Source organism: Balaenoptera physalus (assembly GCF_965194825.1).
Source record: "Balaenoptera physalus genome assembly, chromosome: 18".
In the NCBI taxonomy this organism is placed as follows: domain Eukaryota; kingdom Metazoa; phylum Chordata; class Mammalia; order Artiodactyla; family Balaenopteridae; genus Balaenoptera; species Balaenoptera physalus.
This window is the reverse complement of record NC_138899.1, coordinates 21,434,843-21,461,587: the sequence shown is the minus strand read 5'-3', so window position 1 is coordinate 21,461,587 and position 26,745 is coordinate 21,434,843. Positions and strand designations below refer to the sequence as shown.

The 26,745-nt window shown below is 32.6% G+C and overlaps 1 long non-coding RNA gene across 1 annotated transcript; it reads right to left on the bottom strand.

Moving 5' to 3' along the window:
• Positions 1–8,937: 8,937 nt before the first annotated feature.
• Positions 8,938–24,373, bottom strand: LOC309647407. The gene is made up of 2 exons (XR_014256024.1): positions 18,569–24,373; positions 8,938–18,532 (listed from the first exon to the last, which is right to left on the bottom strand). It is a non-coding gene; the product is annotated as an uncharacterized lncRNA (long non-coding RNA).
• Between the last annotated feature and the right edge of the window lie 2,372 nt (positions 24,374–26,745).

The following is a 26,745-nucleotide window of genomic DNA, read 5'->3' as shown; positions in this document are numbered from 1 at the left end:
TCTTCTACTGTGTTTCCTTCTCTCCTCTGTGACCATATTGGGAGACAGTTAAAATTCTTGTTTAATGCTTCTATGGAGACAAATGAGCTGCTCTTTTCAGTTAACGCTTTGGGAACGTATGTGATTAAATTTTACCAGTAAAGGAAAATTCTGTATCTTCAAGGATTTCTCTTCACTATTCTTCCACCTCTATCCTTGAGGTGAGAAGCTGGGCTTGGGGGTATACCTAGGGTGCCATTGAAGTCTGTAACAGGAATAAAGCTACCCCTAATAGTCTCTGAGAGAAAACTATTTAAAGCTTCATTGAGAAATTTTAGCTTTTGCCCAGGAGCTAGAGAGTGCATGACAGTAAAACAGTGGAGTGGGAGGTTGTAGTAGAGTGTATGGCAGCAGAGGTCTCCCAAGAGTAGACAGGACATAAGGCAGCACGAGTACCAAAACCCCAGGCTGTCAGTGGTTTGGCTTCAGAAGCTCTTATGGTACCAGAACTCTTGTTGATAACAAGGATAGCTTTATGCTAATTAGCTTTACTGGAGTTATTGAGCGCATTGGTTGGAGCCTAATTATAATAAATGAATGCAGGAGATTGACATCAGAGATAAAAAGCAAACATCACTATTGAGTGAGAAAACTGTTGAACTGTTAGAAACAGGGCTGTGTAATCTCTACCTTTTGCTTAAGGTAAAAAGTCAGTGAACAAATAGTGATTTTTTAGAAGTTCTTCAATAAGGAATTGAATTTGTTCCATGATATCAGAAGTACTATTACAGGGCAATTAGGAAGAGGCAAGAGATACAAAAGAGCCTCCGTCTTAGTCCATTTGGGCTGCTATAACAAAAATACCATAGATTGGGTGGCTTATAAACAACAAACATCTATTTCTCACAGTCCTGAGGCTGGAAAGTCCAGGATCAAAGTGCTGATAGGTCCCGTGTCTGATGATAGCCCACTTCCTGGTTTATAGATGGTGTCTCCTTGCTGGAGTCCCTTTAATAAGGACACTAATCCCATTCATTGGGGCTCACCCTCATTATCAGATCACCTCCTAAAGGCCCCATCTCCAAATACCATCACACTGGGAAATGTTTCAACACATGGATTTCGCGAGGGCATAAACATTCACTTTATAGTAGTCTCTGTTAGCCAATATTGATGTAAAAGATAATATTAAGCTGCAAAAAAAAAAATAAACTTTGAAGTCAGACTTAACTTCTTGAGCTTAAAACTTGATGAATAACTAAAATTGGAGAGAGTGTGTCCTTTACCGTCTCACCAGAGGGATATTTTTCACTCAACTATCGGACATTTTGTCAATAAACAGAATGATAGTTAACATGTATTAAATGTTTACTGTGTATCAAGCAAATTTTTAAGCACTTCACTTAAATTAGCTCATTTAATCCTCACAGCAAACATGTGGTAGGTTATCAGCTACTATTATTATTCCCAAATTACAGGTGAGGAAACTGCATTAGAAAAAGTTAAGTAACTTGAGACATTAATACAGCTATCAACTAGCAGAAGTGGCTCTAAATCTTATTCAATTACTCACTAGTAATAGGATTTGGTGTCTGTATTTACATGTTGTCTCATAAATGTAGAAAAGTGTTAACCACATTTAATAAAATAAATTCTTAGATACTATGTTACTATAACTAAAATAATTTGTACTTTAAATAGCATATTACTATCTATTGGAAATTAATCTATTTAGCAAAAAAAAATTTTAAAGACCTATAATTTTCATTTGGAGATGTATTTGGAGATATTTTCTAACAGGGGGTCTATCATGGGCAAATCACTCTAAATCACAAAATGAAATGAAAGATTATTGTTCCAATATGAGAGGACACTTTGAATAATTCATTTTTATATGAAAATTATCAAGTAGATGATATTGTTGATTTACCTGACTTTGCAAATAAGAAACCTGAGGCCGACTGAGACTACGTGACTTGCACTAGTTAACTGAGGCTTTTTAGGGAAAGAGCCTATAAAGCGATTTCAACCTGTCTCCTCTTGTACAGGGAGATATGGACTAATTTCAGTCTTTTGGATTAACTAATATACAAAGAATAACCTAATACATATGCCTAATTGTATTATAATTGGGAATATATATTAGGAATATTTTCCTAGAAGTAGTTTTCTTGAGTGAAAGTATGAATGCATATGGTCTTTTGCAGGATACTGTCAAATCTCTGGATATAGTGCTTCTGTTATTTTGCATTTATACCAGGAAGGCATAAATTTACCCATTTGACCACAAAGTGTCCAAAAGAATATGTTGTCAAGTTATTGTATTTATTTCATTGGATAAATAATTAATAGCATATTATAATATTTTCATATGCACATATCTTATTACAAGCAGGATTCAACATTATTTCGTATATTAGGAACATTTACATTTCTCTGTGTATGTGTGTGTGTGTGTGTGTGTGTGTGGGTTTGTATCCTTTGTTTAAATCTTGAGACTATTGTTCTATTGGATTATTTGTCTTTTTCATCTCCATTTTTTAGAAATTTTTAATGAATAATCTGTGTGTTATGTAATTTGCAACTATTTACCAGGATTTTTCTCACATTTTTGTTTAATAATCTAATATCTACCAATCTTTTCAGTGTAAGATAATTTTTGACTAATAATTTTCCAAATCTTCTTAAATATTAGAACTTTTCCCAAATATTTTGACTCACCTTTATTCTATGCAACTTTTCCATATATTTCAAAGTAGATCTTAACCCCATATCCCACATATTTGTTAACTTATGTTAGAATGAACGAGATATGCTCTAAGTGCAGGAAAGTGGCAAAGTAGCAAATAAAGTAGCATTCCTCTAACTATAATATCTATGTACTTTATAAAATTATAAAATACATATAGTGTGTGTGTATATATATATATAAATCTGAGAATTGTGTAAGTACTTTACATGTATTGCCTAATTTAATAGTTTAATACTATCTAGACTCTGTGAGGCTGGTACTATTTATCCTCTTCCTTTTGCAAATTAGGAAACGGAGCCACAGAGAGCCATGCATTGAGTGCAGGCAGCCTGGGTTTTTAAATCACTACAACTTCTTCCTTTCACCCTGCTCAGGCTGTGACCATGCTACCTACTTACACATCTGGGTTTCGAAGTATTTATCATATAAAACCAAGTATGACGTGTAGGATATTGGATATTGTCCCCATCTGATTTGAGAAACACAAAGCAATATTGCACAGACATGAAATGCAAATCTAATATTATCTTATCATATTTCCCACAAATTGTGTTACTTGGAGAACTTAAAATAACTATTTAGATTTAACTGTAGCACGCTATTATCAGAGACAATGTGAATGTCTTCTACTTGAGTAATCACTAAATCATACTCATCATATTGACAGGCCATAGAGAACAGTGGCTAAAGTTCCAGCTTGAAATTAGTCAGCCTGGATCAAATGCTTATTCAGGCATTAAGTTAGCTCTGTAGTCACAGACTTACTGCTTTAAATTTGTTTTCTTCTCACCTAAGTGGGGATGAAAATAATAAACTATACTCATTAGATTTTTCAAGAACTTAAATATAACATCAGAAATGCTTCACACATAAGTGTTACATACGTTTTTACCTATTATTATATCAAAAAGAACTAGTTAATTGCTATACAAAGAGGAAAACATGCCAATAACTACATTTTATAAACAAGAATAAGATAATCAATGGATTTCTTCCACTGTCTTTAGTGAGCTAAAATGAGAAGCAAAGTAAATCTTTTACATATGATTACACATGGGAAATAAAGCATGTTACTCTGCTAATTTGGTTTGGAGACAATATCAAACTATGATATTGTTTTAGCATCAGTAAAGCTGATGCTGAGAGAAACTAAGTATTTAATGGAAAAAATCACAGTGAGCAGGAGAGAGTGGATGGGGAGAGGTTTTCTCCTCATTATTCCCACCAGCCGAAGTCAACTTGGCAATCACCAGGGAGGTAGATACATGTGAAAGAAAAAGTTTTTTTCATAAATATAATTTAAATCAGTAGCAACAGAATCTACTATGAAAGAAAAATAGAAGACTATGTAAGGAGTTCATTATTACTCTTCATTAGTCACAATGAAAATTAAAGCTTAGCATATAAGGTGCCCAGTGCTTACCTTCCCTAGTTATTCTTAGGCTTCTTGCAATAACTTCATAAAAAGAAAAAAAAATGTTGGTTGACTTTGCCCAACTCAAATTAGGTACTTTATTATAACAGTTTACTATGTTTTAAGAATCTTATTCTGACTCTAAATGTCTTTATCATTAGATTTAACATCCTGAAATTTAAATATCTTTCATTCTTTTGGGTTGAAAGCTCAATATGAGAGTCTAAATAATAACTGTCAAGGGATATAATGTCGCAACAATCTTTTAGATAGTTAATAATTACGGTTGCACAATGAATCTATTATCTACTTCATATCTCCAATCATCATTTGAAACACTTGGGTTTAGAATCTGTGGCTTTTAGAAAAGCAAGCAAGGTCATAACCATTCAATATTTGCAGCCTACAAGGATCTCTGGCATCATCCCTGCAGCAACACATTAACATTTCTGCAGCTAAAAATGATCACACTAACTGCGATGTATAAAGAATATAAATAGCCTGACGTCCATTCTCTTCAGATTTGCCACTAAATGCCTTTATTATGATTTTCAGAAATTTTTGGATTTTAGAACTGTGAAAAAGGTTATGTCTAACAGTCATTTAATTAATTTAGATAGCTAGTTATATAGACGTTAAAGTGACGGCATTAGTGGACAAGAGAGTGAATACCAAGCACTAAATGCTATTTGGAGAAAAAACCCAGAAAGCTGTTTTAGAAACATCAGAGCCTATGGGCATGGCGAATATTTTCTTTTATTCTTTGCAAGATTGATGCATAAGGAAACATTTGGCAAATCTAGGTATATAAATGGATCTTATAACATGAAATACACAGAACTCAAAGTAGTAACCTAAATACAGAGGTAGATAGAAAACAATGCTACATGATAACTATCCAACTTGCTAGGAGATGACATCTTAATTATTCCAACCACAAAAAAGAAATGATAATTATTGATAGAGGTGCTAACATTACTATAATCGCAATCATATTACAATATATAAATGTTTCAAATCAACATGTTGAACAACTTAAATTTACAGTGTTTTGTGTCAAATATATTTCAATAATGAAAAAAAGAATTGCATGAACCATCACAAGTGTGCCTAGATTAGAGAATTTAGACCCTTACCTAAAACTGACACAAAAATTACCTGATGGAATATCCCATTATCAGTTTAAATAACAGAATAAAGTATATCAGAATATTCCAATTTTGTGAGATAATTAATTATTGTATATATAATTTGGTAAGTAAAACACACAAGAACCCTATATATATTTCAAAAGGCAAACCATTACTTCTGTTATTCGGTTTTACTAATTCCAGGCAAGTAGCAGCACATTAAATGAAGTTGATGTTGCTTAACGAAAATAGGCATGAGATCTGTTCCTTTGTATCTTACACCTAATGAGTGCATGTGACTTTAAGACAGACTATTTATTGCTTAGCAATATCTTTTTGTCTGTTTCACTGCTAATAAGAAAATAACATAAGGCAATAATGAGGTAACAATAATTTTCTGTTTTCTACCCTGTTTGATTAACGTGGCATATGAATATTTTTATTTTATTGAAAGTTCTGTTTTAACCACCTTCATTTGATTACTTTTGAAATTTTTAAGTTCATTTTTAAGTTAATTTGAAAGAGTAAATATGCAAGTATACCAAAAAATCTTTGAATAGAAATCGATGATACTTAATGGAATAGAAATTACCTGACATCATGTTAAAATGAGCTATAAAAGAAAATAAGAGAGACTTCCCTGGTGGTCCAGTGGTAAAGAATCTGCCTTCCAATGCGGGGGGTGCGGGTTCAATCCCTGGTTGGGGAACTAAGATCCCCCATGCCACTGGGCAACTAAGCCCGTGCGCCACAACTACTGAGCTCATGTGCCTCAAACTACAGAGCTCACGCGCCCTGGAGCCGGCATGCTGCAATGAAGAGACCGTGCACAGAAACTAAGACCTGACACAGCCATAGAAAAATAATAAAGAAAATAAATAAATTAAATAAATTTAAAAAAACAAAAAAAGAAGAAAAATTAAAGTGTGAAATAGCAAAAAAGTATAGACAAATAAAATATTGAAACCAAGATAATCTAAAATTAACATGTCATGAAAGGGAGACTTAGTAGAAAAAAACAAGAAATTTTAAAACAAAGGCAAAATAAGAAATTATTAAATGAATTGTTAGGTAACTTGAAAATGTATTATTAAAAGTTAAAAAAAAAAAAGAGTGTGTTAGGACATCCCTGGTGGTCCAATGGTTAAGACTCCACGCTTCCACTTCAGGGGGCAAGTGTTCGATCCCTGGTCAGGGAACTAGGATTCCGCATGCCGCGTGGCACAGCCAAAAGAATAAAATAAAATGAAAGTTTAATATTACCTTATTTCATTAAAAATAGCCAATGTTGATTTAGTTTCTAAATAAACAGGGAAATAAAATAAACAGAAAATATACTGTAAGATAGTATATATGTTTGATAAGAAAAGCTACCAAGAATAATTGGAAATGATGATTCTTAATTTCTGGCTTACAGTTTATTAAATGTATCTAAAACATTGATTTTTCCAAAATATCCTCAAATCCTAAAATTTATTGGTTTTGTTTGCATATTAAAATGAAAATACGCATTTCAGTATTGACTTTTTGCAATGTATATTAGAATGAAGACCTTTTCTCGTTTAGTAAATTGGCACTTTAAAAAAAATTATTTTATTGAAGAACAGTTGATTTACAATGTTGTGTTAGGGAACTGACACTTTTGTCTAATACCCATATTTAACTTGTATAGATAGTATGAAGACTTTCATACATACAGCTGCCCCCATTCTTAATTATTATTTTTGAATGGTGTAAGGTTGGAGTACGTGTGAGGGGGACCCTCCTCCTTGTCTGACTCATCAGTATCACAGTTTATCATCTTTTTTCATTGTCTTGGTTGAGGTATAGGAAAGCCTTAGCAATCACAGTCAGGGCAATCATTTTCTTGTTTCCCCTATCCTCACTAACACCTGGAATTATCCACCATTCTAAATTCTGCCCATCTGGTGATATGAAATGGTATCTCATTGATGTTTTGCTGGTTATGGTGACTTTGACATCTTCTTACTCTTGTAAGACATTTAGACTTTTGCTTAGAGTATTGCCTATTCTTAATTTTCATCCATTTTCTTATTTGTTTTCATTTTTAAATTTGCTTATGTACGAGAGTTTCTTGTCAGTTTTAGACATTGCAAATATGTTCTTCCATATTGCCATCCATCTGTTAATAGTTACCTAAGACATCATTGATTGAAAATAAATCTGTAAATTTTTTGTAATCAAATGTATCAACTTACCTTTGTAATCAAATGTATCAACTGTATTTGTGCACATTTAATCCATCAGGTTTGTCTTGCTTTTCACATTTGATTCTTTAAGGAATATAGATTTTATATTTCAAAGTAACATGAGGTAGAAATTCAACTTAATTTTTCACCAGAGATTAATTGCATCTTCCCAACCCTGATATGTTCTTGCTTCATTTACAATGTCAATTTTTCCATTATAAATTTTCTATCTATAGATGGGTCTGTTTCTGAGCTCTATGTTTTGTCACGTTTGATTTTTTGTTGCACCAGTACCACACTTTTGATGGTGATGATGGTTATTATTATTATTATTTTTTGGCCACACTGTGTGGTATGTGGGATCTTAGTTCCTTAACCAGGGATGGAACCTGTGCCCCCTGCAGTGCAAGCACGGAGTCTTAACCACTGGACCGCCAGGGAAGTCCTGATTATTTTTCTTTACAGTATACTTTTATATGTGGTTGACTAAAACTTCTTTATTAAATTGACTTGACTCATAGATAGTATGTATTCTTCCATATACATTTTAAAATCCATTTGTTGAATTTCTCAAATGTTTCTTTGATTTTTATTGAAATATGCATTCTTGGTTTGTTTGGGTATAAAGACATCATATAACGTATCTTCTATATCATTGCTCATCTTTTGACAGCTTGCTTTGTTGTTTTCTGAGAGGAGTATATTAAAATCTCCAGTGATAAAAGTTGATTTATTTATTTCTCTACATAGTTTTGTCAGGTGAAAATTCATTGTGGTGCACATATATTGATTATTGCTTTATCTTCTTGATGTGCTATTTGTCTTACCAATAGATAACATCCCTACTTGTCCCTTATATTGCATATCTTTTGAAATATATTTTCTTTGATATTGAATTTGCTACCATTGATCTATTTTATTTGACATCTGACAATTATTTAGATTGTGATCAAATTTCTCATCCAAATTATGTCATCTATGAATAAAATATCTTAAGCTAATTAAAATTTAGAAATATGTGTTGATTTACTGACACTTTGATTTACTTTATATGAAGAATATTTAATCTTTTAGTCGCTATACATCTTTGTTTTTGTTTAAGTGTATTTTACTCTAACCATCAAAAGGATAGACAAATTTCCCATTCACTGTTTCATAAATATTCATATCAATTTTCCTATATTTTATATGATTTGATCTATAAATATTTATTTGTTAAGTCAGAAAAATGTTTTGTTCTACGTTTTGAGGATCTAAATTTAGTTATTATATTCACAAAACTACCCAGTGAAACATAATTCACTTTAATGTTGATTTGTGATTCATCCATTTTTTGGATAACGAAATTGTGTAGAGAAAATAGTTTCTATTTCTGGACCATTTCCTCAACAATGTCTTTTTCTCTTCTTTTGCTAATAAAACACTTATAAACGTTGTACTTCTTTGCAATGATTTACTATTTCATTACTCTTCCTTTTCAGACTTTCATCTGAGAATCTTATCTAGTTATTCTTTCAGATATATTAATATACTGTAAAAGAGACCTGGACATCATTCTTTGACTTAAAGAAATGACTTCCATGCTCTCTTCTACTATATTATTAGAATTTCCATGTTTATCCAATCTATTATTACTTTTAATAAAAAATACTTGTAGATTTTAAATTAACTTTTTAAGTAGTGTCTTATTTTTTCACAAAATGTCTTATGCATCTTTAATAAAAATAATAAAATTTAATCAATTTTATCAAATTGCCATTATTTCTATGAATCTGGTTTGCCCATTTCTATCCTACACACATCTCTATTTTCTGTATACCCTGGCGAAAAAAAACCCCAGAAAATTTACTCTTTTGAGACAGTTGAGGGCAATCAATTCTTTTGTTCAACTTTTGCCTGCTTCTTGCTAACATCATTGAATTTCAATAGGTTATACCTTTGAAGTACTAAAATAACCTCTGCAAAACCTGAAATTATGTAAAATGTCAGGTAATAACTGTAATTTTTCCTGATGGAACCCAGTGAAAATTAGTAAACAATGCCTATAAACTATTGTGTGGTATGTGGATAAAAGTCAAAAAATACAGAGCCATTTTCAGACGTATTAAAGATAATATTATGATAAATATATAACCTTTTCAATCCAAACTAAATTGACTTCAATATATGCATGTATATTATTTACTTTTTGCGAACATATTCAGAATTTTTGCTGTACTCAACTTGCAATACATTAGCAGTCTGAGTTGTTGATATACAATGACAGTATAGGAAAAAAATGTTAATTAATTGAATTTGGATCAATCAGATTATCTCAAGTTTTTATTCTATAACTTACTTGCTATATGTTTTAGACCAATTGAAAGTAGGGTGCTACCTTCTCACTGGTCCTTTTTGAAACAGAAGTGTTCCATTTCATTTTGCTTATCATGAACTTGTTTATACTAATTGGTCCTGTCACACGAAAAAATGGGTAAATGAGAGTTCTGTTGCTAAACAGAAGGGGTTTATCAGGGGTCCTGCAAAGCAAAGTCTCAAAGGAGATTTTTCTCACTATAAGACCAGTGGCTATGTGGCCCTTACTGACACCCAAGAAGCACCTACTGGAAACTGACATGCCACTGGGATCTATTTTTTGATCTAAAAATGTTGTGTGGTTCAGACAGTTCTCCCGCTACAGCTTTTACAAAGCAGATACGTTTGTCACCACATCTTCCTGCACGAGATGAGAAGGAGAAAGGCTCTGACTCTCATAGCATCAAGAAAGTCTATCATTCCAGATGCTTCTTTTTTCAAGGTGACATTTGAGTAAGTAGTTCTTTTTTCATACATAAATCTATTTAAATTAAGAGAGATACATAGTCACATAGAAATAATTAACTGCTTTTTAGCCATCTTTTAATGCTCTAGCAAAGGACTCAGCAAGTCCTGAAAAGCTGGCAATTTCACTCTTCCTCCATGAAACCCTTGCCTTTTGTCTTATTAGAATTCTATTCTATACTTATATATTAAGTCTATTGGTATATTGACAAAGTTGACACTTTCCAGTACTAAATTAATGATCCAATAGTTTGTCATTGGGGAATGCAAAAATTTTATCCAAGTCTTCTTCCAAAAGTTACCTTTTCCTCATTTCCCCAGTAGTGAATGAATTAGTTAGTTGTATTTTTATTATAATTTTTATTATAATTGAAACATGCCATGTTTAAAAAAAATTTTTGACAGATGACCAAATATAGAAAAGGAAATTGGAAAAGAAAAAATATGAAATTACCATATCACATTTTATTACAGGAAAAATATTATGTTATAAATGACAAGACTCAAAATTTAATACAGTAGTTTCTTAGACTTCCAAGCTCACTGATAGTCTCTTTATTTATCTATAATTTATTTATCTATAATTCATCTATAATTACCATACCATGAAATTCACCCTTTTAGTGTGTCAATTCATTGGTTTCTAGTACATTCACAAAGTTATGCAAACATCAACACTAATTTGGGGATACTTTCATCACTCCCAAAAGAAAGCACGTAACCGTTAGCTGTCACTTCCTATTTACTCCTCACCCAGCCCCTGGCAAAAACTAATCCACTTTACGTCTTTATATATTTGCCTATTCTGCATATTTCATATAATTATCCAATATGTGATTTGCGGGGGCTGGCTTCTTTAATTTATCATAATGATTTAATGATTATTATTGTTGTAGCATATCAGTAATGCATTTCTTTTCATGGCTGAATAATATTTTATTATATGGATATATCACATGTGGTTTATTCATCAGCTGAAGATCAGAAATAACTGAAATTTTAATCAAAAGATAGATTCTGAACCAACCACAATTAGGTAAAAGAGAAATAAATGTATGAATATTTTGATAACAGCTATTAATTTCAAGAAAAAAGAAGCCTACAATTATCAGATCATAAAATAAGTTATAGAAACAAGAAGAATAATAAATTGCCCTGAGAACTGTCTACATCATTGAAATTTGAATGCATTAAATCAGTGGTTCCATCTTTGTTTATCAATCTTTTGACAATATGTATGTATAACTTAATCATTGGAAAAAATGAATTATTTCAAAACTAGAAGCTAAATTCAAAATTATTTAAATAATATAAAAGAAAAATATAAAAATCAAGTGTATTTTCCTAAAAGATATCACATTAGACACATAAAAATTTACATTCATTTCAAATAGCATATATTTGAATAGCCACTGTGTAAAATGAGCAAGGCCTTGAAATGAATTTAGTGTTAAAGGTCTAAAATTAGCTCAGTTTGTTATTTTCCTGTTTTATAAGCACTCTATAGCTACTGTCTTTCAGCATAATGTGTATTGATTTCCATACAATACTACATTGGCTTACTTCCTTGCCTTCTAAAAAGTTGCTAGAAGTTACCATTTGTGAAAATATTGCCATGAATCTTTTCTCATTTCATTTTCAATTTGTATAGCATATTAATTTTTTCTATGTGCCTACCTTATGAATTTTAAATATTAGTTCTATTTTTATTACATTTAATTTGTTCACCAAAGCATATTTGACAGGTGCTATCCAATATTGTATTTACTTAGTCAATTTGAGACAAGATGCTATACTTAGATCTATTTTGTTCTGTCTAAAAATGTTGGCAGAATGAGAATCCTGACATTTTAAAGTAAGAGCAATCAATTAAACAAATTATACCCCACATTAGGAAGGGGGAAGAAAAGATGTCAAGTCAAGGAAGAAAGATTATTTAAAAATTAAGTTCAAGACGGTAATATGCAAATAAATAGTTGACAAAGTTAACTACCATTTTAGCCCAAATCAGAGGCAGAAATGATAATTATCCTTAGGCTTAGATGAAGCTTTAATATTAATGAAATATTAATCTTTAATGCTACTGCAGTATACATAGGTAATACATATACATGTTTATCTCTATATTAATACAATATATGCATATATAATATACCATGTATTTATATATCAGTATTAATATAATATATATATTATACTATAAAATTAATATTGAGACTATGATAATGGCCAAAGTAAGATTGTGATAGAACATTGCAATTCTATGAGAGCAAAGGGAATGCACACTCTCTTTCATGTTCCTTGAAAGGTAAAGAAATCTTGCAAAACTGTGTGTAATATTGTACCTGTCCTGGAGGATCCGGTTTTTTGTTACAGAGGATACTGCAAACCCAGTTCTGGACCCAGTAGGCAGTTAAGATTGTCTGGTTTTAGGGATTTTTTGTGAATCCTTATTTGACCTCAGTCAGAAAGAATTATATAATCCATAGTGCCAGAGAGTAAACTCACAGTTTTTTTCCAAATGCCTGAATGGATGGATGGAAAGCTCTGCTCTAATCCACTTCATGAGGCCTGGGCTTTAATCATTACACACCATAGATCACCTTAAACTCAGCCACCACGCTCCATCCCTCAAAATGATGACTGACTCACATAGCTTCAACGCTTCTTGTCATAGTGGAGGGGCTTTGTTCTGTTTCTTGCCCAGGAGAGGTTTATTTTGAATTTAAGAGTGTCTGTGACGTTGTACTTAAAAATATTTAATTTGCCATAACTGGGTTTGGAAGAGAGAGGGTTAATTTACAATGTCAACTCATGGTGCCTTCTAGAATTGGAAATTATCTACCTATTGGTATTTTTGAGTGAGAAGTCTATTTTAAAATTAAGGAATTATACAGTAACATCTCTAATATTTCTTCCAGATATAAAATTATATTATTGTGTGTGTCAATGATAATTTTGAAATTCTTTCCTCATATTTATGCAGAACACATTACTTTTCTACTGATACTTTATCACATGAAGACAGTTGATTTTGACACAACCTGAACTATCTCTACATATCAAGAGTTTACGATTATTAACAATATACCATTTTATTTTTAAAGTTATTAAAATATAAGCTTTTTCACACATGCATATTCAGACTTCAGCCATTCTTTCAGCATCTGGAGAAATATTTCTATAATAGCTGTTCAGACCTCTATTCTTTGAACTGTACAAGTCAAAGCTGTCTTCAAATGTCTTTGAATTCACTGGAAAATGCCATAAAAATAGTTTCCCCTGAAGACTGGATTCCGATTTTGAACATACTTTACCTTCAATGAAATACGTCAATCCAGTTTCCAGACAAAATGAATGACAAACAAAATATACTGAAAATGAGGAGCATTTATGAGGAAAAGTTTTTATTGAAGCCAAGAAATCCTCTTCAAATACGTTCTAAAAATTTACTCTGTGATATTATTACTATGAGATATCCCTGGCTTCTCACAGCGGCTCTCTTATCAGGATCAACCCACAAATTATCTTTTTCTTCCATCATGGTGAATTACTTTGAATCCTGCTGACTCTGTGTCCTCATAATTTCACTTTCTACCTTAGGAAGTTTTTAAAAGTATTTTCTCAAAATATAATAACAATTCTCATGTCAGTTCTTGACATATTAATGTTTTCCTCATTATATATAGAGGATGAATAAAGGATAAATACCTGTTATAATCACTTCTTGTTAAGATTCTACCAATTCCTGCATCCTGAGGCAATTTTTACCTTCTCTGTGAAGCAAACCCTGAAAAGCTCAGTTGGAAACGCTGTTTTCCTATTTCTTAACTTCAATAAAACTTTGTTCTATCACATGTCCCTGTATTTTAACGAGATCATTTATATTTACTTTCCCCCCACAATATCATGAACCCATAAGGATTAAAGCCATAATTTCCAGTTACCCTTTAGCCCTCCATGTCCTGTATTTTAATTATAATAAGTACACAAACATGTCCCAAGAAAATAAATTATATATAAGTGTTTAAAATGTAGGAAAAGAGGTTATTTTCATGTTGAGAAGAAAAAAAGAAGTTAGAGGTCATGAAAAGCAATGGCACTTTTGCAGTGTAACATTTGTCAAGTTAAATAATATGGGAAAATCCACTAAACTTTGGAACCTCAATTCTTCTTATAAAAGAAAAGACAAAAAATAAATTTCTATTAAATTTTGATATTTTCTGAATTAAAATTGTCACAAATTTGCCTAAATCATTAATATCACTGAAGGGACTGGGAAAATACTTTTAGGAACCCAAGAGTATCTTGAATTCTTTAAGCCACTGAATTAAGTGAACTAAAAATAATATGTTTTAGGGCATTTTCCATGGGAAACATCCTTGTTACTCAGCAACTCTCACATCACAAAGAGACTAAAAAAAGAGTTAACATTCATACATTATGTCATACAAACATTTATCATACTATCGTTTATATGAGTTTCTTTAATTAATAGTCTATAGTTCCAAAAAACATATTAATGGGCACTGGTTAGATAATTTTTGAAAGCTGCAAATCATACAATTCAATAAATCTAGCTACTACCACCTAAAGTTGAATAGAGAAGCAAGGTCAAAGTAAAAGAGAAATAGTTGAAAAGTATTTAAGAATGTAAATAACACCAAGTATCCTGTTGTACAGCTCATGCAATTAAATTAGGATTTCTTTAAGTATTTTTCCCCATTATTTTTTTAAAAAATTTATTTATTTTATTTATTTTTGGCTGTGTTGGGTCCTCGTTGCTGCATGGGCTTTCTCTAGTTGCGGCGAGCGGGGGCCACTCCTTGTTGCAGTGCGCGGGCTTCTCATTGCAGTGGCTTCTCTTGTTGTGGCTCACAGGCTCTAGGTGTGCAGGCTCAGTAGTTGTGGCGCACGGGCTTAGCTGCTCCGCGGCATGTGGGATCTTCCCGGACCAGGGGTTGAACCCTTGTCCCCTGCATTGGCAGACGGATTCTTAACCACTGTGCCACCAGGGAAGTCCCTCCCCATTATTATACTTGTAAAATGCATACCTCTCCAATTTCGTTTGTAAAAAATAGTACTAAAAGTGCTTGTTCCACCCCAATAACAAATATTATTTGTTTGTGCTACACTGATCTTTGCATTTAAAAAAAAAAGTGCAAATGCTGTTTATTTGTATAAATGTGCTTTAAGGACCACTGATTCCCTTTACACACTTCATAAATGTCAAACCTTTATTTTCTAAGAGAGGCAATTCTTTTATGCAGTGTCACTTTCCTTCTCCCCATGGAGTAACTGATGACTTTACTACACATGAGTCACCCATTTACAATTACTGTTGCCTAAGACAGTCGGTCCACTGCTGTTTCTCTGCACCCCATTGCTGTGGCATGTTGTGTGGAGTTGTGCCTCCGTGAGCGCTTGCAGCATTTCTCCTGCACGCTGTGCGCTGGTGGTTTCCCTCCTCACCTCACCATATCGCAGCTGTCATCCTGCTGTCATCGGTCTTCCTGGATGTCTTCCCCAGCGGCGCTGTGTTACAATGCATTGCCTCATTGCTTAGGATCTGGCTGGGATCCAGGAACTCGAATTTGGCAATCCTTATGAATGAAAGCTTCTGCCAATGTGCTTACTCTCGTAAGTATATTGAAATCTTACGTGCAGGACAGAGATAAATTTTATGCAAGCCTACATAAATGACTGAAAAGAAATTTAGTAAATTTACTGAGAATTTCACTGTTAATTTATACTGGTAGAAAAATAAGTAAGGAGTCTGTTTTAGTCAGGGTTCTCCCGAGAAACAGTACCAATTGTTTTTTTTTAAGAAGAACTAGTAAGAGATACATATGAATTATAAATATCTTCAGATATATATTTTATGTATATATTACATATGTACATATTTATATATGTTTACATATATACGATATATTATAAGGAATTGACTCACATGATTATGGGGACTAGTAATTCCAACTCTGTAGTGTCGGCCAGCAGGTTTGAGACCCAAGAGAGGAGATGGTGCAGATGATGTCTGAAGGTAGTTTTCTGGAGAGTTCCCTCTTGCTCAGGGAGGCTAATTTTTTGTTCTATTCAGTCCTTCAGCTGATTGGATGAGGCTCACTCACATTATGGAAAACAATCTGCTCTACTCAAATTGGACAGAGTTAAATGTGAATCTCAATCAAAAAGAACCTCCAAGTTGACACAAACATAAACCATCACAGATTCCATTTAACAGTCTACTAATTTAGTTTCAAATAAATTTTCTTTTTTTTTAACAACTTTATTGGCATATAATTGCTTTACAATGGTGTGTTAGTTTCTGCTTTATAACAAATTGTATCAGCTATACATATACATATATCTCCATATCTCCTCCCCCTTGCGTCTCCCTCCCACCCTCTCCATCCCACCCCTCTAGGTGGTCACAAAGCACTGAGCACTGAGCTGATCTCCCTGTGCTATGCGGCTGCTTTTCTCACTTCTAATGAGTAGTTTTTACTATTTAACTAGCTGTGTACAGCTTTGTTATCTGTATGTTACTTTGAATTCCAAAATTACTATAAATAACTTATCTGAGCCTTTGATTTAAGCAATACCATATTGTCAACAGCTATAAGTAACAACTAATCATGAGGTTACCAAACATAGTATTAAGATGTCTTTTTTAGACAAATATTTCTTTTTTTGCCTTGATTTTGGCTGAAGAATCAAAAAATTAGTGAATTTCATAAGGTTAATATATATTTAAACAAAATTTTTGGATTTAATAAGTATTATATAGAGTTATGATCAAAGAAAATAAAATAAATTCATATTATCAGGCTTCCATCCAATTTAGATTTATATTAAATACATGAAATAATAAGAAAGATGTCCCCAGAAATAAGAAAAAAATTGGAAAATGACAGAGCTCAGATGAATATGAATGAATGAATTATATTGTGGTTTGTGTCATGGACTATAGCATTCTTGGAGAGCATGCTTGTTAGGAATGGGATGGATTTTGATGAACAAAGAACCACCAAGGGAAAATTCCAATGGATAAAAACAATAAGTAAACACAGAAAATAGATAGACATAAAGGTCACGTGTCTTTACAAATTCAAAAATATTTATTGAGCACTTAAAAATATTAAACACATTTTGGAGATAAAGAAAAAATATTAATAATGAAAAGTGAGAAATGTAACCACATGCATCAAATATTATAAAAAGAAAAGGTAAACAAAATACTTGGAGGACATAAAGAAAAGTCTATTTAAGAAAGGTAGTGTATTTTAGACATATGATTACATAATTTTTGTAGTTTATTATTCAGTGACTTTGGTGAGGGAGTTCCATGTACAGTATTCTTTTTTAATGCACATTTACAATACAGTCAGATAATCTGTCTAAATAATGAATGTATTCAATTAGAGATTGTCTGCTAACACACATATAAAAGTTATGTAAAAATTCAGGTAGTGAATCTTGCTTTTAAGAAATGAAATTCAACTCTTTCTGATGTGACTTGTGGCAGAAAAAGCTGAGTTAATGAAAGCATTGCTATCTATAGTGTAGATGTTCTGGGGACACATGGCACATCAAGAGTTGCTTGAAATAAGAAAGGAGACACAGAAATCTGCATGACATACTAAAAAGTCAGTTGTGCACAATTTTTTCCTGATCTTCTAGTTTTGAGATTAATTTGGTATCAAGCTTACAAGTTGCTCTTCCTCTCCCAGATAGGAAGGTGTGTGGATTTTGTGCCTCCAAACAGTCAGGGCTTGTTAAAGAAATTTACAAGTAGAAGAAGTGATCATTCATTCATTCAACGTATTGTTTATAGATCTATCAGAAGTTCTGCTCAAAGTAGAGGATGCCAAGATAGTAACCTTCACAGAATACCCGAGACTTGCAAAGGTTTCTGGGAACCACCTTCTAATTAGCAGGTAGAGTCTCCTTGGAGCACATTAGTCCTATTCAACACACCAAGGTTCTAAACTTGGCCAGCAGGGGAAATACAGACAACCACATACTTTGCTTCTTTCCACTCAATAAACGCTTCCCAAAGGATAACAAATTTCCAATTAAAACTCAAGTGGGTGGGCTTCCCTGGTGGCGCAGTGGTTGAGAATCTGCCTGCCAATGCAGGGGACACGGGTTCGAGCCCTGGTCCAGGAAGATCCCACATGCCGCGGAGCAACTAAGCCCGTGAGCCACAACTATTGAGCCTGTGCTCTAGAGCCCGTGAGCCACAACTACTGAAGCCCACACACCTAGAGCCCGTGCTCTGCAACCTACAACAAAGAATAGCCCCTGCTTGCCACAACTAGAGAAAGCCCGCACGCAGCAACGAAGACCCAATGCAGCCTAAATAAATAAGTTTATCAAAAAAAAAACTCAAGGGGGAAATGGATTTTGAAATGCCATTATGTAGCATTTTATAAATTAGAATATCTAATTTTTTACATCACTTTTCTGCACTTTGATCACTTTGCTGCACTGTAACAAATAACAAATTCTATCACTTTTGAATACATAGAATATTAAAAATGCATGATTTGATATTTTAAAACCACACTATTTTATAATTAAATCAATCTTTATCTTTTTATTATTCAACTGAAGAAGTTAACAAGGAAAAATGTCTACATACATTTTATAAATGTATATATATCATAAAAGATATATAGACACATATAATACACACATATTTATATATCTTTTTCTCCATATTTAGTTTAACAGGACTTGAATCAAACTGAAATGCCATATTTTCTTTCAGTTAAATATGCATAACTTCATCTAATTTACACAGTGCACTCTTGTAGATTTTTCTCTACCAAAGGGTTTTGATGATATTTTCTGTTAATCTCTTGCAGAATATCCAGCCTTAACAAATAAGTCAGTAAAAAAAAAGTTTAGTATCTTTTGATTAACAACTCATGCATGGTTCATTATATAATGTAATCCTATAATTTTGTTTTATACTATTTGCAAATTATTTCATTTGTATGCACATCTTATCTTTAAAAATATACTTTGGATATTTTAATTACATCCTTTTATTTTAATTATACCATTTGCAACTTGGCTTCATTTTGTCTCTTAAGCATTAAATCATTTTATTTTCTTTGAGTCTGTCCAGTAACGATAATACTTTTATGACTGATTTATAAGTATAAATGATATATTAAATTACTGTTTCTTTTTCCTTTTCTTCCTCTAGAAAAGTTTAGTTGAGATTATATTTAATTTTCACTGATCTGTGAAAATGTTTATATAGCTATTATTGAAATAAATATATTACAGTTTAAGTATTGGAGTTACCAAAATATTTCTTAATATGCAAAATTTTGCTGAATACATATAATAGATTTTGAAAAATTACAAAATCTTAAAAAAATGACTGCTTTAAACGTTAAATTTTTTAGCGTATATACTCCTTTACATCTCATTGTAAAAGTGTTGTTAGTTTAATTACTTACATTCATGTCTTTAATTCTATCAATAAGTAATATGCTCATTTTTCTAATATTTGTGCAGTTCAGGGAAGATCTACAGAAGTAATTATGACCATTCTTTATCACTATTGAGAACGTTAAGAGCCGAAGGGTCTGAGAAAATACACACTATAAAATCTCTATACAACCAACAAATGAGTGAAAATAATCTTTAAATAACATATTTTGGTAGAAAACTGACATCTGGATTCAGGTGCAGTATGGAGGCCCCCTGCTTCTCCACATTAGTGCACTAAATTAGCAATCAACTAGTTCATTGTGGAATCAACTGCTGTTTCCAAACAAAGAATGCCAGCATCCAATGTCAGGGTTGCTAAGTGCCTGATTACACTAAGACAATGATAGGCTGCCAAAGCTCTCCCTTAGTCCAGCTTTAACACTGAAAAGCCAAGAGACATTTGGTATGCAGAGCAGAATGTAGTGAAACATGGGTAATTGAACGACTTAAATTAGTTTTTTTTCTGTGTATGCCCTTTTCTTACAATCACATTCTTATACTCTCCCTGGCTGTGTAAAGGGTCTGTTTGGATCTATATGATTTTTATGAAAAAGATGTAAAGATCCACTAAAACAACCAATTGTCTATCTTTATACTTGTTCTATTTTTATCAGTCCTGAAGTGGTTTTAAGATTTGTGAACATTCAGTTCTATTTAACCTGATCTCTATAACCTCCTGGCATTTCTCATTGTAATTAAGGGCCTAACAATCAATTCCCCAAAAATATGTTAGATATTCTCAGTGAAAAACTACCCAGAGGCATTATCTCAACCAGCACAGTCCTCACCCTGTATAAGGCCTTGGTGTTAGTTATCACCACTGGCTCCCTGAAAATAAGCAAGTTGACTGATGACTTGGGAAAAACAGGAAAATGAAGGTTATTCATTTCCAAAAATACCTCACATGCCTGGAATATTTGATTACTGAACAAAATAGTCCTTCAATCATTTTCTAAGTTACTTAGAACTCTGTTCCTCAAATTTATTTTTCCCATTATTGTTCCACCTTGACTTCAACACCTAGCCAATATAATAACTGCAAAGATGCTTCAGAATCTCACATTTATAGATTTACATAATCATTGCAGATTTGAGTCTCTTACTTACATATCTAACTTCCTGCTGTTATTTCTACCTGGAATATTTTTTACTTTTCCAATTAAACTGACTACTACAGAGTTCTCCCTTCTGGTAATGGTATTACCATATATACCTTATTTTACAAGTTAAGAATTTATCATTTATCTTTGCTTCCTTTTTTTTCTTGCAATATCCTCCATGCATTCAGAGACCCAGCATTCCTTGCATTCTAATTGCTTTATGTCTCTACAGCATTATCCCAGGAAATATATATGGGACAATCCCTCATCACTTTCTTAAATAACTAGCCATCAATCATAGGATAAAGATAAAACTCCTCTAAGAAGACATTGAAGACCCTACATCATTTGAGTCCTGTCCATTTTGCAAAACTCATCTTTTATCCTCCCTGACACTTTACGACCCAGCACACTACATTTCTTATAGTTTCCAGACAAACTATGTTGTTTTGTGCAAAATTCATTTATTTATTTACTGTGTCAGAAAATACTAAGAACTTCACTGGGCCTTTGCTTACTGTCTTTTTCCCAGAAGATATTTCTCCCTACTTCAGCTGGCTAACTCCTATGATTATCTAATTCATTTCCAGTGTTGTGATGCTTCTTTTTATGTCTAAACTTGAATAGTTCAGGAGTGCCCAGGTTAAACATTATTTCTGGATGTGTCTGTAAAGGTGTTTCCGGATGAGATTAGCATTTGAAGTAGTGGACTCAGTAAAATAGACTGCCCTCCCCAGTGTGAGTGAGCATCATGCAATTTGTTGAGGCTGGAAATAGAACCAAAATATGGAAGAAAGAGGAATTTGCCCTCTCTTCCCTCCTGCCTGCTTGATTGAGCTAGAACATGGATTTTCCCCTGTCCTTGGACTGGGATTTACACTTTTGGGTCCCCTGGATCTCAGGTCTTCTGACTTGGACTGGAATGATGCCAATGGCTTTCCTGGGTCTCCAGCTTGAAGACAGCAGATCATGGGACCTCTCAGTGACCTAATCACATGAGCCATATTTTCATAATAAATCTGTTCATATATATGTATGTGTGTGTGTATATATATATATATATATATATATATATATACACACACACACACACAAACACACACATACACACAAACACACGTATATATGTATAATTGATTCTGTTTCTCTGGAGAACTCAAATAAAAGTGTCACATCATTCAGAAAGCTGAGCTTGATAACCTCACAAGTTTCATGTTTCTCACACTTTGACTTTTTTTTACAAATCTACAACTATCTCTAACTCTGATTCTGGGCCTATTGGCAATATGCCTCTTTCTCGGTTGTAGGAGATCCCACTTATCCTTCACCATATAAGGGATATTGCAACATGCCTCATACAGTAAAAATAGTGATAATTATTTACTAAGATTCTGTTAATTTTCTGAATAAATTTTCAAATACATACACTTATATATCTGTAAAAGAATTCAAACTGCAAATAATCACATAGGCTTGGAAAATTTAGAATCTAAGTTTTTTTTAAAGCTCATGAATTTCTAGCTATAAATTGAAAAAGAAAACATTAAACTTTTACATGAAGCCAGCTTTGCATGTGAGTCATTATCAGACAGAAGTTAGGGCATAAACAAGAAGAAAAATATGCCCTTATCATTGGGGCACATTCTCTTCATTTTGAAGAGTCTCACAAATTGTTTTGCAAAGTTGACTTGAAAGATAATAGAAAATACGGTTAAGTGTCCTGACATAAATGAGTTGAGGAATTTATAAAATAGAGGTGCCATTCAGTTCTAGAATTTCTGTTAGAGCACTTGTACTCTTTGTGTGTGTAAGATTGTATTTGAATTCAGGTACCTCAGCTTTTAAATTTGTGTTTGTAGAAAAAAAATTTTGTAATTTTTTTAACATTTTGCTATTTCTACAGTATCTTAGGACCTATTTAAAATATGCATGTAAGACGATTTCTACTCTCTGTCTGATCATTTATAGGCTAAAGCTACTTATGTTAACTTTTCCCACAGTGGCAATGACTGCAAAATCTGGAGTCTCGCCAAATTGAATTTCAGTCCTGGCTATGTCATTTACTAATTGTGTGATTATTAGCAAGATTTTAACTTCTCTAGTCCTCAATTACCTCATTTGAAAAGCAGAGGCAATAATAATACCTACTTCATCTATTATGAGGAGTAAATAAGATGACAGACACTTGGAAGTAATTACATGCCCAGTACATCTTCTGTTTATTATTAATGTCATGTGTCTCCTCTAACATCTGTAATGTTGCTTCCAATATTCTCTTCTCAAAATTAAAATTCTATATACCTTTTCTGGTTATAATTTTTAAATAATTTTTGGGGGATTAAACTTGATTTAGATCAACACTGAGGATTGACTTTCACAAAGAATGAACCTAATTATCTGTCACTTAATGATAAATATAGTATGACTGTTGTAGGCAGACAAGTCTATTCTTTGGGAATATATGTATATATATATATAAAAGAAGAAAATATAGTTTCTGTTCTCGCAGAATGTTTTATTTTGTGTATGTGTTGATTTTAACATATACAAAATATTATTTATTCTTATTTTGATAACTAAATATTGTATTAAAAACACAGATGGAGTAATAAATCATAAAGTCTTGCATAATAGGAAAACTAAAATGATTTGATATGATGTCAATATAAAAAGTAGAGCAGTGACAGGAACAAGTCCACAGAAAAAATGACAAGAGTGAAATGGCCTGCCATTTTTGAAAAGACAGGGAAAAGTGACCCATTGTTTAGAAGTGAGAACATTGATCATGTACAAGTTTAAGCCATCAAACCATTTTTATATATAATTTATCCAGTGTTTACCTTCAAACATTTATCTTTAAATATTATCCCTTTAGAGCTAGGCTAATTTTTCTCCCTCCTTTCCTAATGAACATGGAATGGAGACATCAGCCTAATTAGAAATTGAATTCAGCCACAATTCTATGTGTCAGTTTATTCTTCTATCATAATTTTCAAATATTTAACCACATTTTATTCCAAATAATACCTTATAATTGTATACAAAGAAGAGTAAACCTTAATCCTTTTTTTTAACAAATAAAATGTTTATTGTAATGCCCAATACAATAAAGAGTGCATGGAATGCATTTTGTGAACTTCAGTCATTCAATAAGCACTAAGTGGACACATGATGTTCCAGATCCCAGGCCAGATAATGAAAATACACCTTTGAAAAACACAGATGTGGTTTCTATCTTCATGGACCTACGTATTTGTACATCTTGAGGTATTAAATGACCAGCTCCAGGCAATATTTTTCCAGACTTATTAGCTCCTTTTAAATAGTCTACATTTTTTATTAACATATAACAATTCTTAATTAATATAATTGGTAAAAATAAATAAATAGGAATATGTACAAAGGAAATGTGAATCATACTGAATAAATTATGACTGGTATATATACCTCTGGTTTATTACATGCAGCATAAGAAAATATGCCTGAAAGTATGTTTTACTGTAATATACAAATGACTACTAAATTTGGAAATTTAAGGTATTTAGACCCATTAATGAGGAAGTGTCTGCTTTTATAAACATGTATATATATATAGAGAGAGAGAGAGAGAGAGAGATTTAAAGTGAGGAATTGGCTTCTGCAAATATGGAGACTGAAAAATCCAAGATGTGCAGCTTTTAAGCTGGAGACCTACGAGAATGAATGGTATAGCTCCAATCTGAGTTCAAAGGCCTGAAAACAGGTGGTGTAAGTCCCAGTCTTAGTCCAAGGGCCTGAGAACCAGGAGAGATGATGGTGTAGTCAAGTCCAAGTATGGAGACAGATGAAGACCTATGTCCCTACTCAAAGACAGTCAGGAAGGAAGTATTCTTTCTTACTCAGCCTTTTATTTATTTCAGGTCTTTAATGGATTGGACGAGGCTCACCCACATTGGGAAGATCAATATGCTCAGTCTACCGAGTCTCAACCAGAAACGCCATTACAGACACACTCAGAAATAATGTTTAACCGACTATCTGGGCCCCCAGTGGCCCAGTTAATTAGATACATAAAATTAATTATCACAATATCATGGAAGAGAGAGAAATACCAAAATGATTGAGTGCATGCACTTGAGTCAAGTTGTTTGTATATTGAAACTTTGTAGATACATGACTTAAGTCAAGTTCATTAACCTGTGGGATTTAAAACAGGAAGGAGTTCACAATTATATATTCTTACACCTGGTGTTTAAAACAAATAGCTTTGGTGATTTAAGTAATGTAATGCAACTAATAAATCTAAAATTTAGAAATAGATTTTCATAATTAAAACTCTACAACCAATTTATACCTCCAGTCCTGAGGTTGTAATAAGCACAAGACTATCTTTTTATCATAAACAACTAAATAACTGGGAGGGGGAGCACAAAATAAATGGTATTTGATGTTGAACAGCAGGCAGTTCAGGATCATGATCTGTGAGACAAGTTGTAAATGAGATGAGCTCCATGATTATCCTAACTCTCTGCCTGGACACATTTTCTAAATTACAGCATGTATATGAGGACAGTAACAGCATATAGAATATGTCAGCCTTGTTAAGCTAAGGTCAGAGTTGGAGTTACTAAGATGTTTAAACATTGCAGGACAAAGTACTGGAGAAGAGGCAGCTAAGCAGAGGAAAAGATTCATAAGTAAGTAAGAGCCTTCCCTTGAGTTTTGGGCTGCTCCCATGCTTGCCTACTCTTTGCATGAGGCTAAAAAAAACCAACAACAACAATTGGGAAAAAAAAAACTATTGGCATAAGAACAAGTATCCAGGGACTGTGAGATGAGTATCCCTGGAACTCATAAAAGGCTAAAAGATAATTGTGCTCAAAATAATCTGATTGGAAAGGCACAGTGAACACCCCCAGCAATCAGCAGGGGATCCACAATTCAGTAGAAACCACAGAAAGCTCTCACCATAGAATTAGAGCTAAACTAGATCAAAAGTAAACACTACACACAAGTAAACACTACATATCTAACAAAATCTAAAATAATCCTCAAAAAGATGAGACTAATTTTCAAGTAGGATAAACATAAAGAAAATCACTGAATGGAGAATCACAAAAAAGGCTGATAACCAATGATAAAGATCACCTCTTAAAAGTAGAGGAATGAAAATATAAATCGAGTTAAAAATAACAAGAGGGAGGGAGATGCAAGAGGGAAGAGAAATGGGAACATATTGTATATGTATAACTGATTCACTTTGTTATAAAACAGAAGCTAACACACCATTGTAAGGCAATTATACTTCAATAAAGATGTTAAAAAAAAATAAATAACAAGAAAAGAACTTCCCATACAAAACTATATAAACCAGAAAACACTGAAATAATCATCTTAAGGAGCTGATACAAAACAAAACAAAGACAACAAAACCAATGTTGTCAACCTAGAATTCTTTTCCAAGTAAAAAAATTCTTGTTTTTAAAAAATGCAGTCTGAATTTATATTTTAATGGTGGTGTGTTGTTGAATTACATTTAATGTAATTATTGACATGGTTATATTATATTTAAGTCTAACCATGCTATTTTTTTCTATCTAGCCAATTTTTTTGGAAAATATAACTTAGATATTTTCTCATTCTTGCTTTATTTTTTCTCTTCCCCCTAAACCCACCTCTGATACCTGGGAAATTAAGACTAATTGGAAAGCATATTGAAATTCACCGAAACTTTGATAATTACCTACTTTATTTGAAGAGTAATTGAATAATATTCTTTATCACATGTATAAAAAGATTCCTGGAAGTGATAAAGCTATAACCTCATTGCCTATTACATTCACACAGT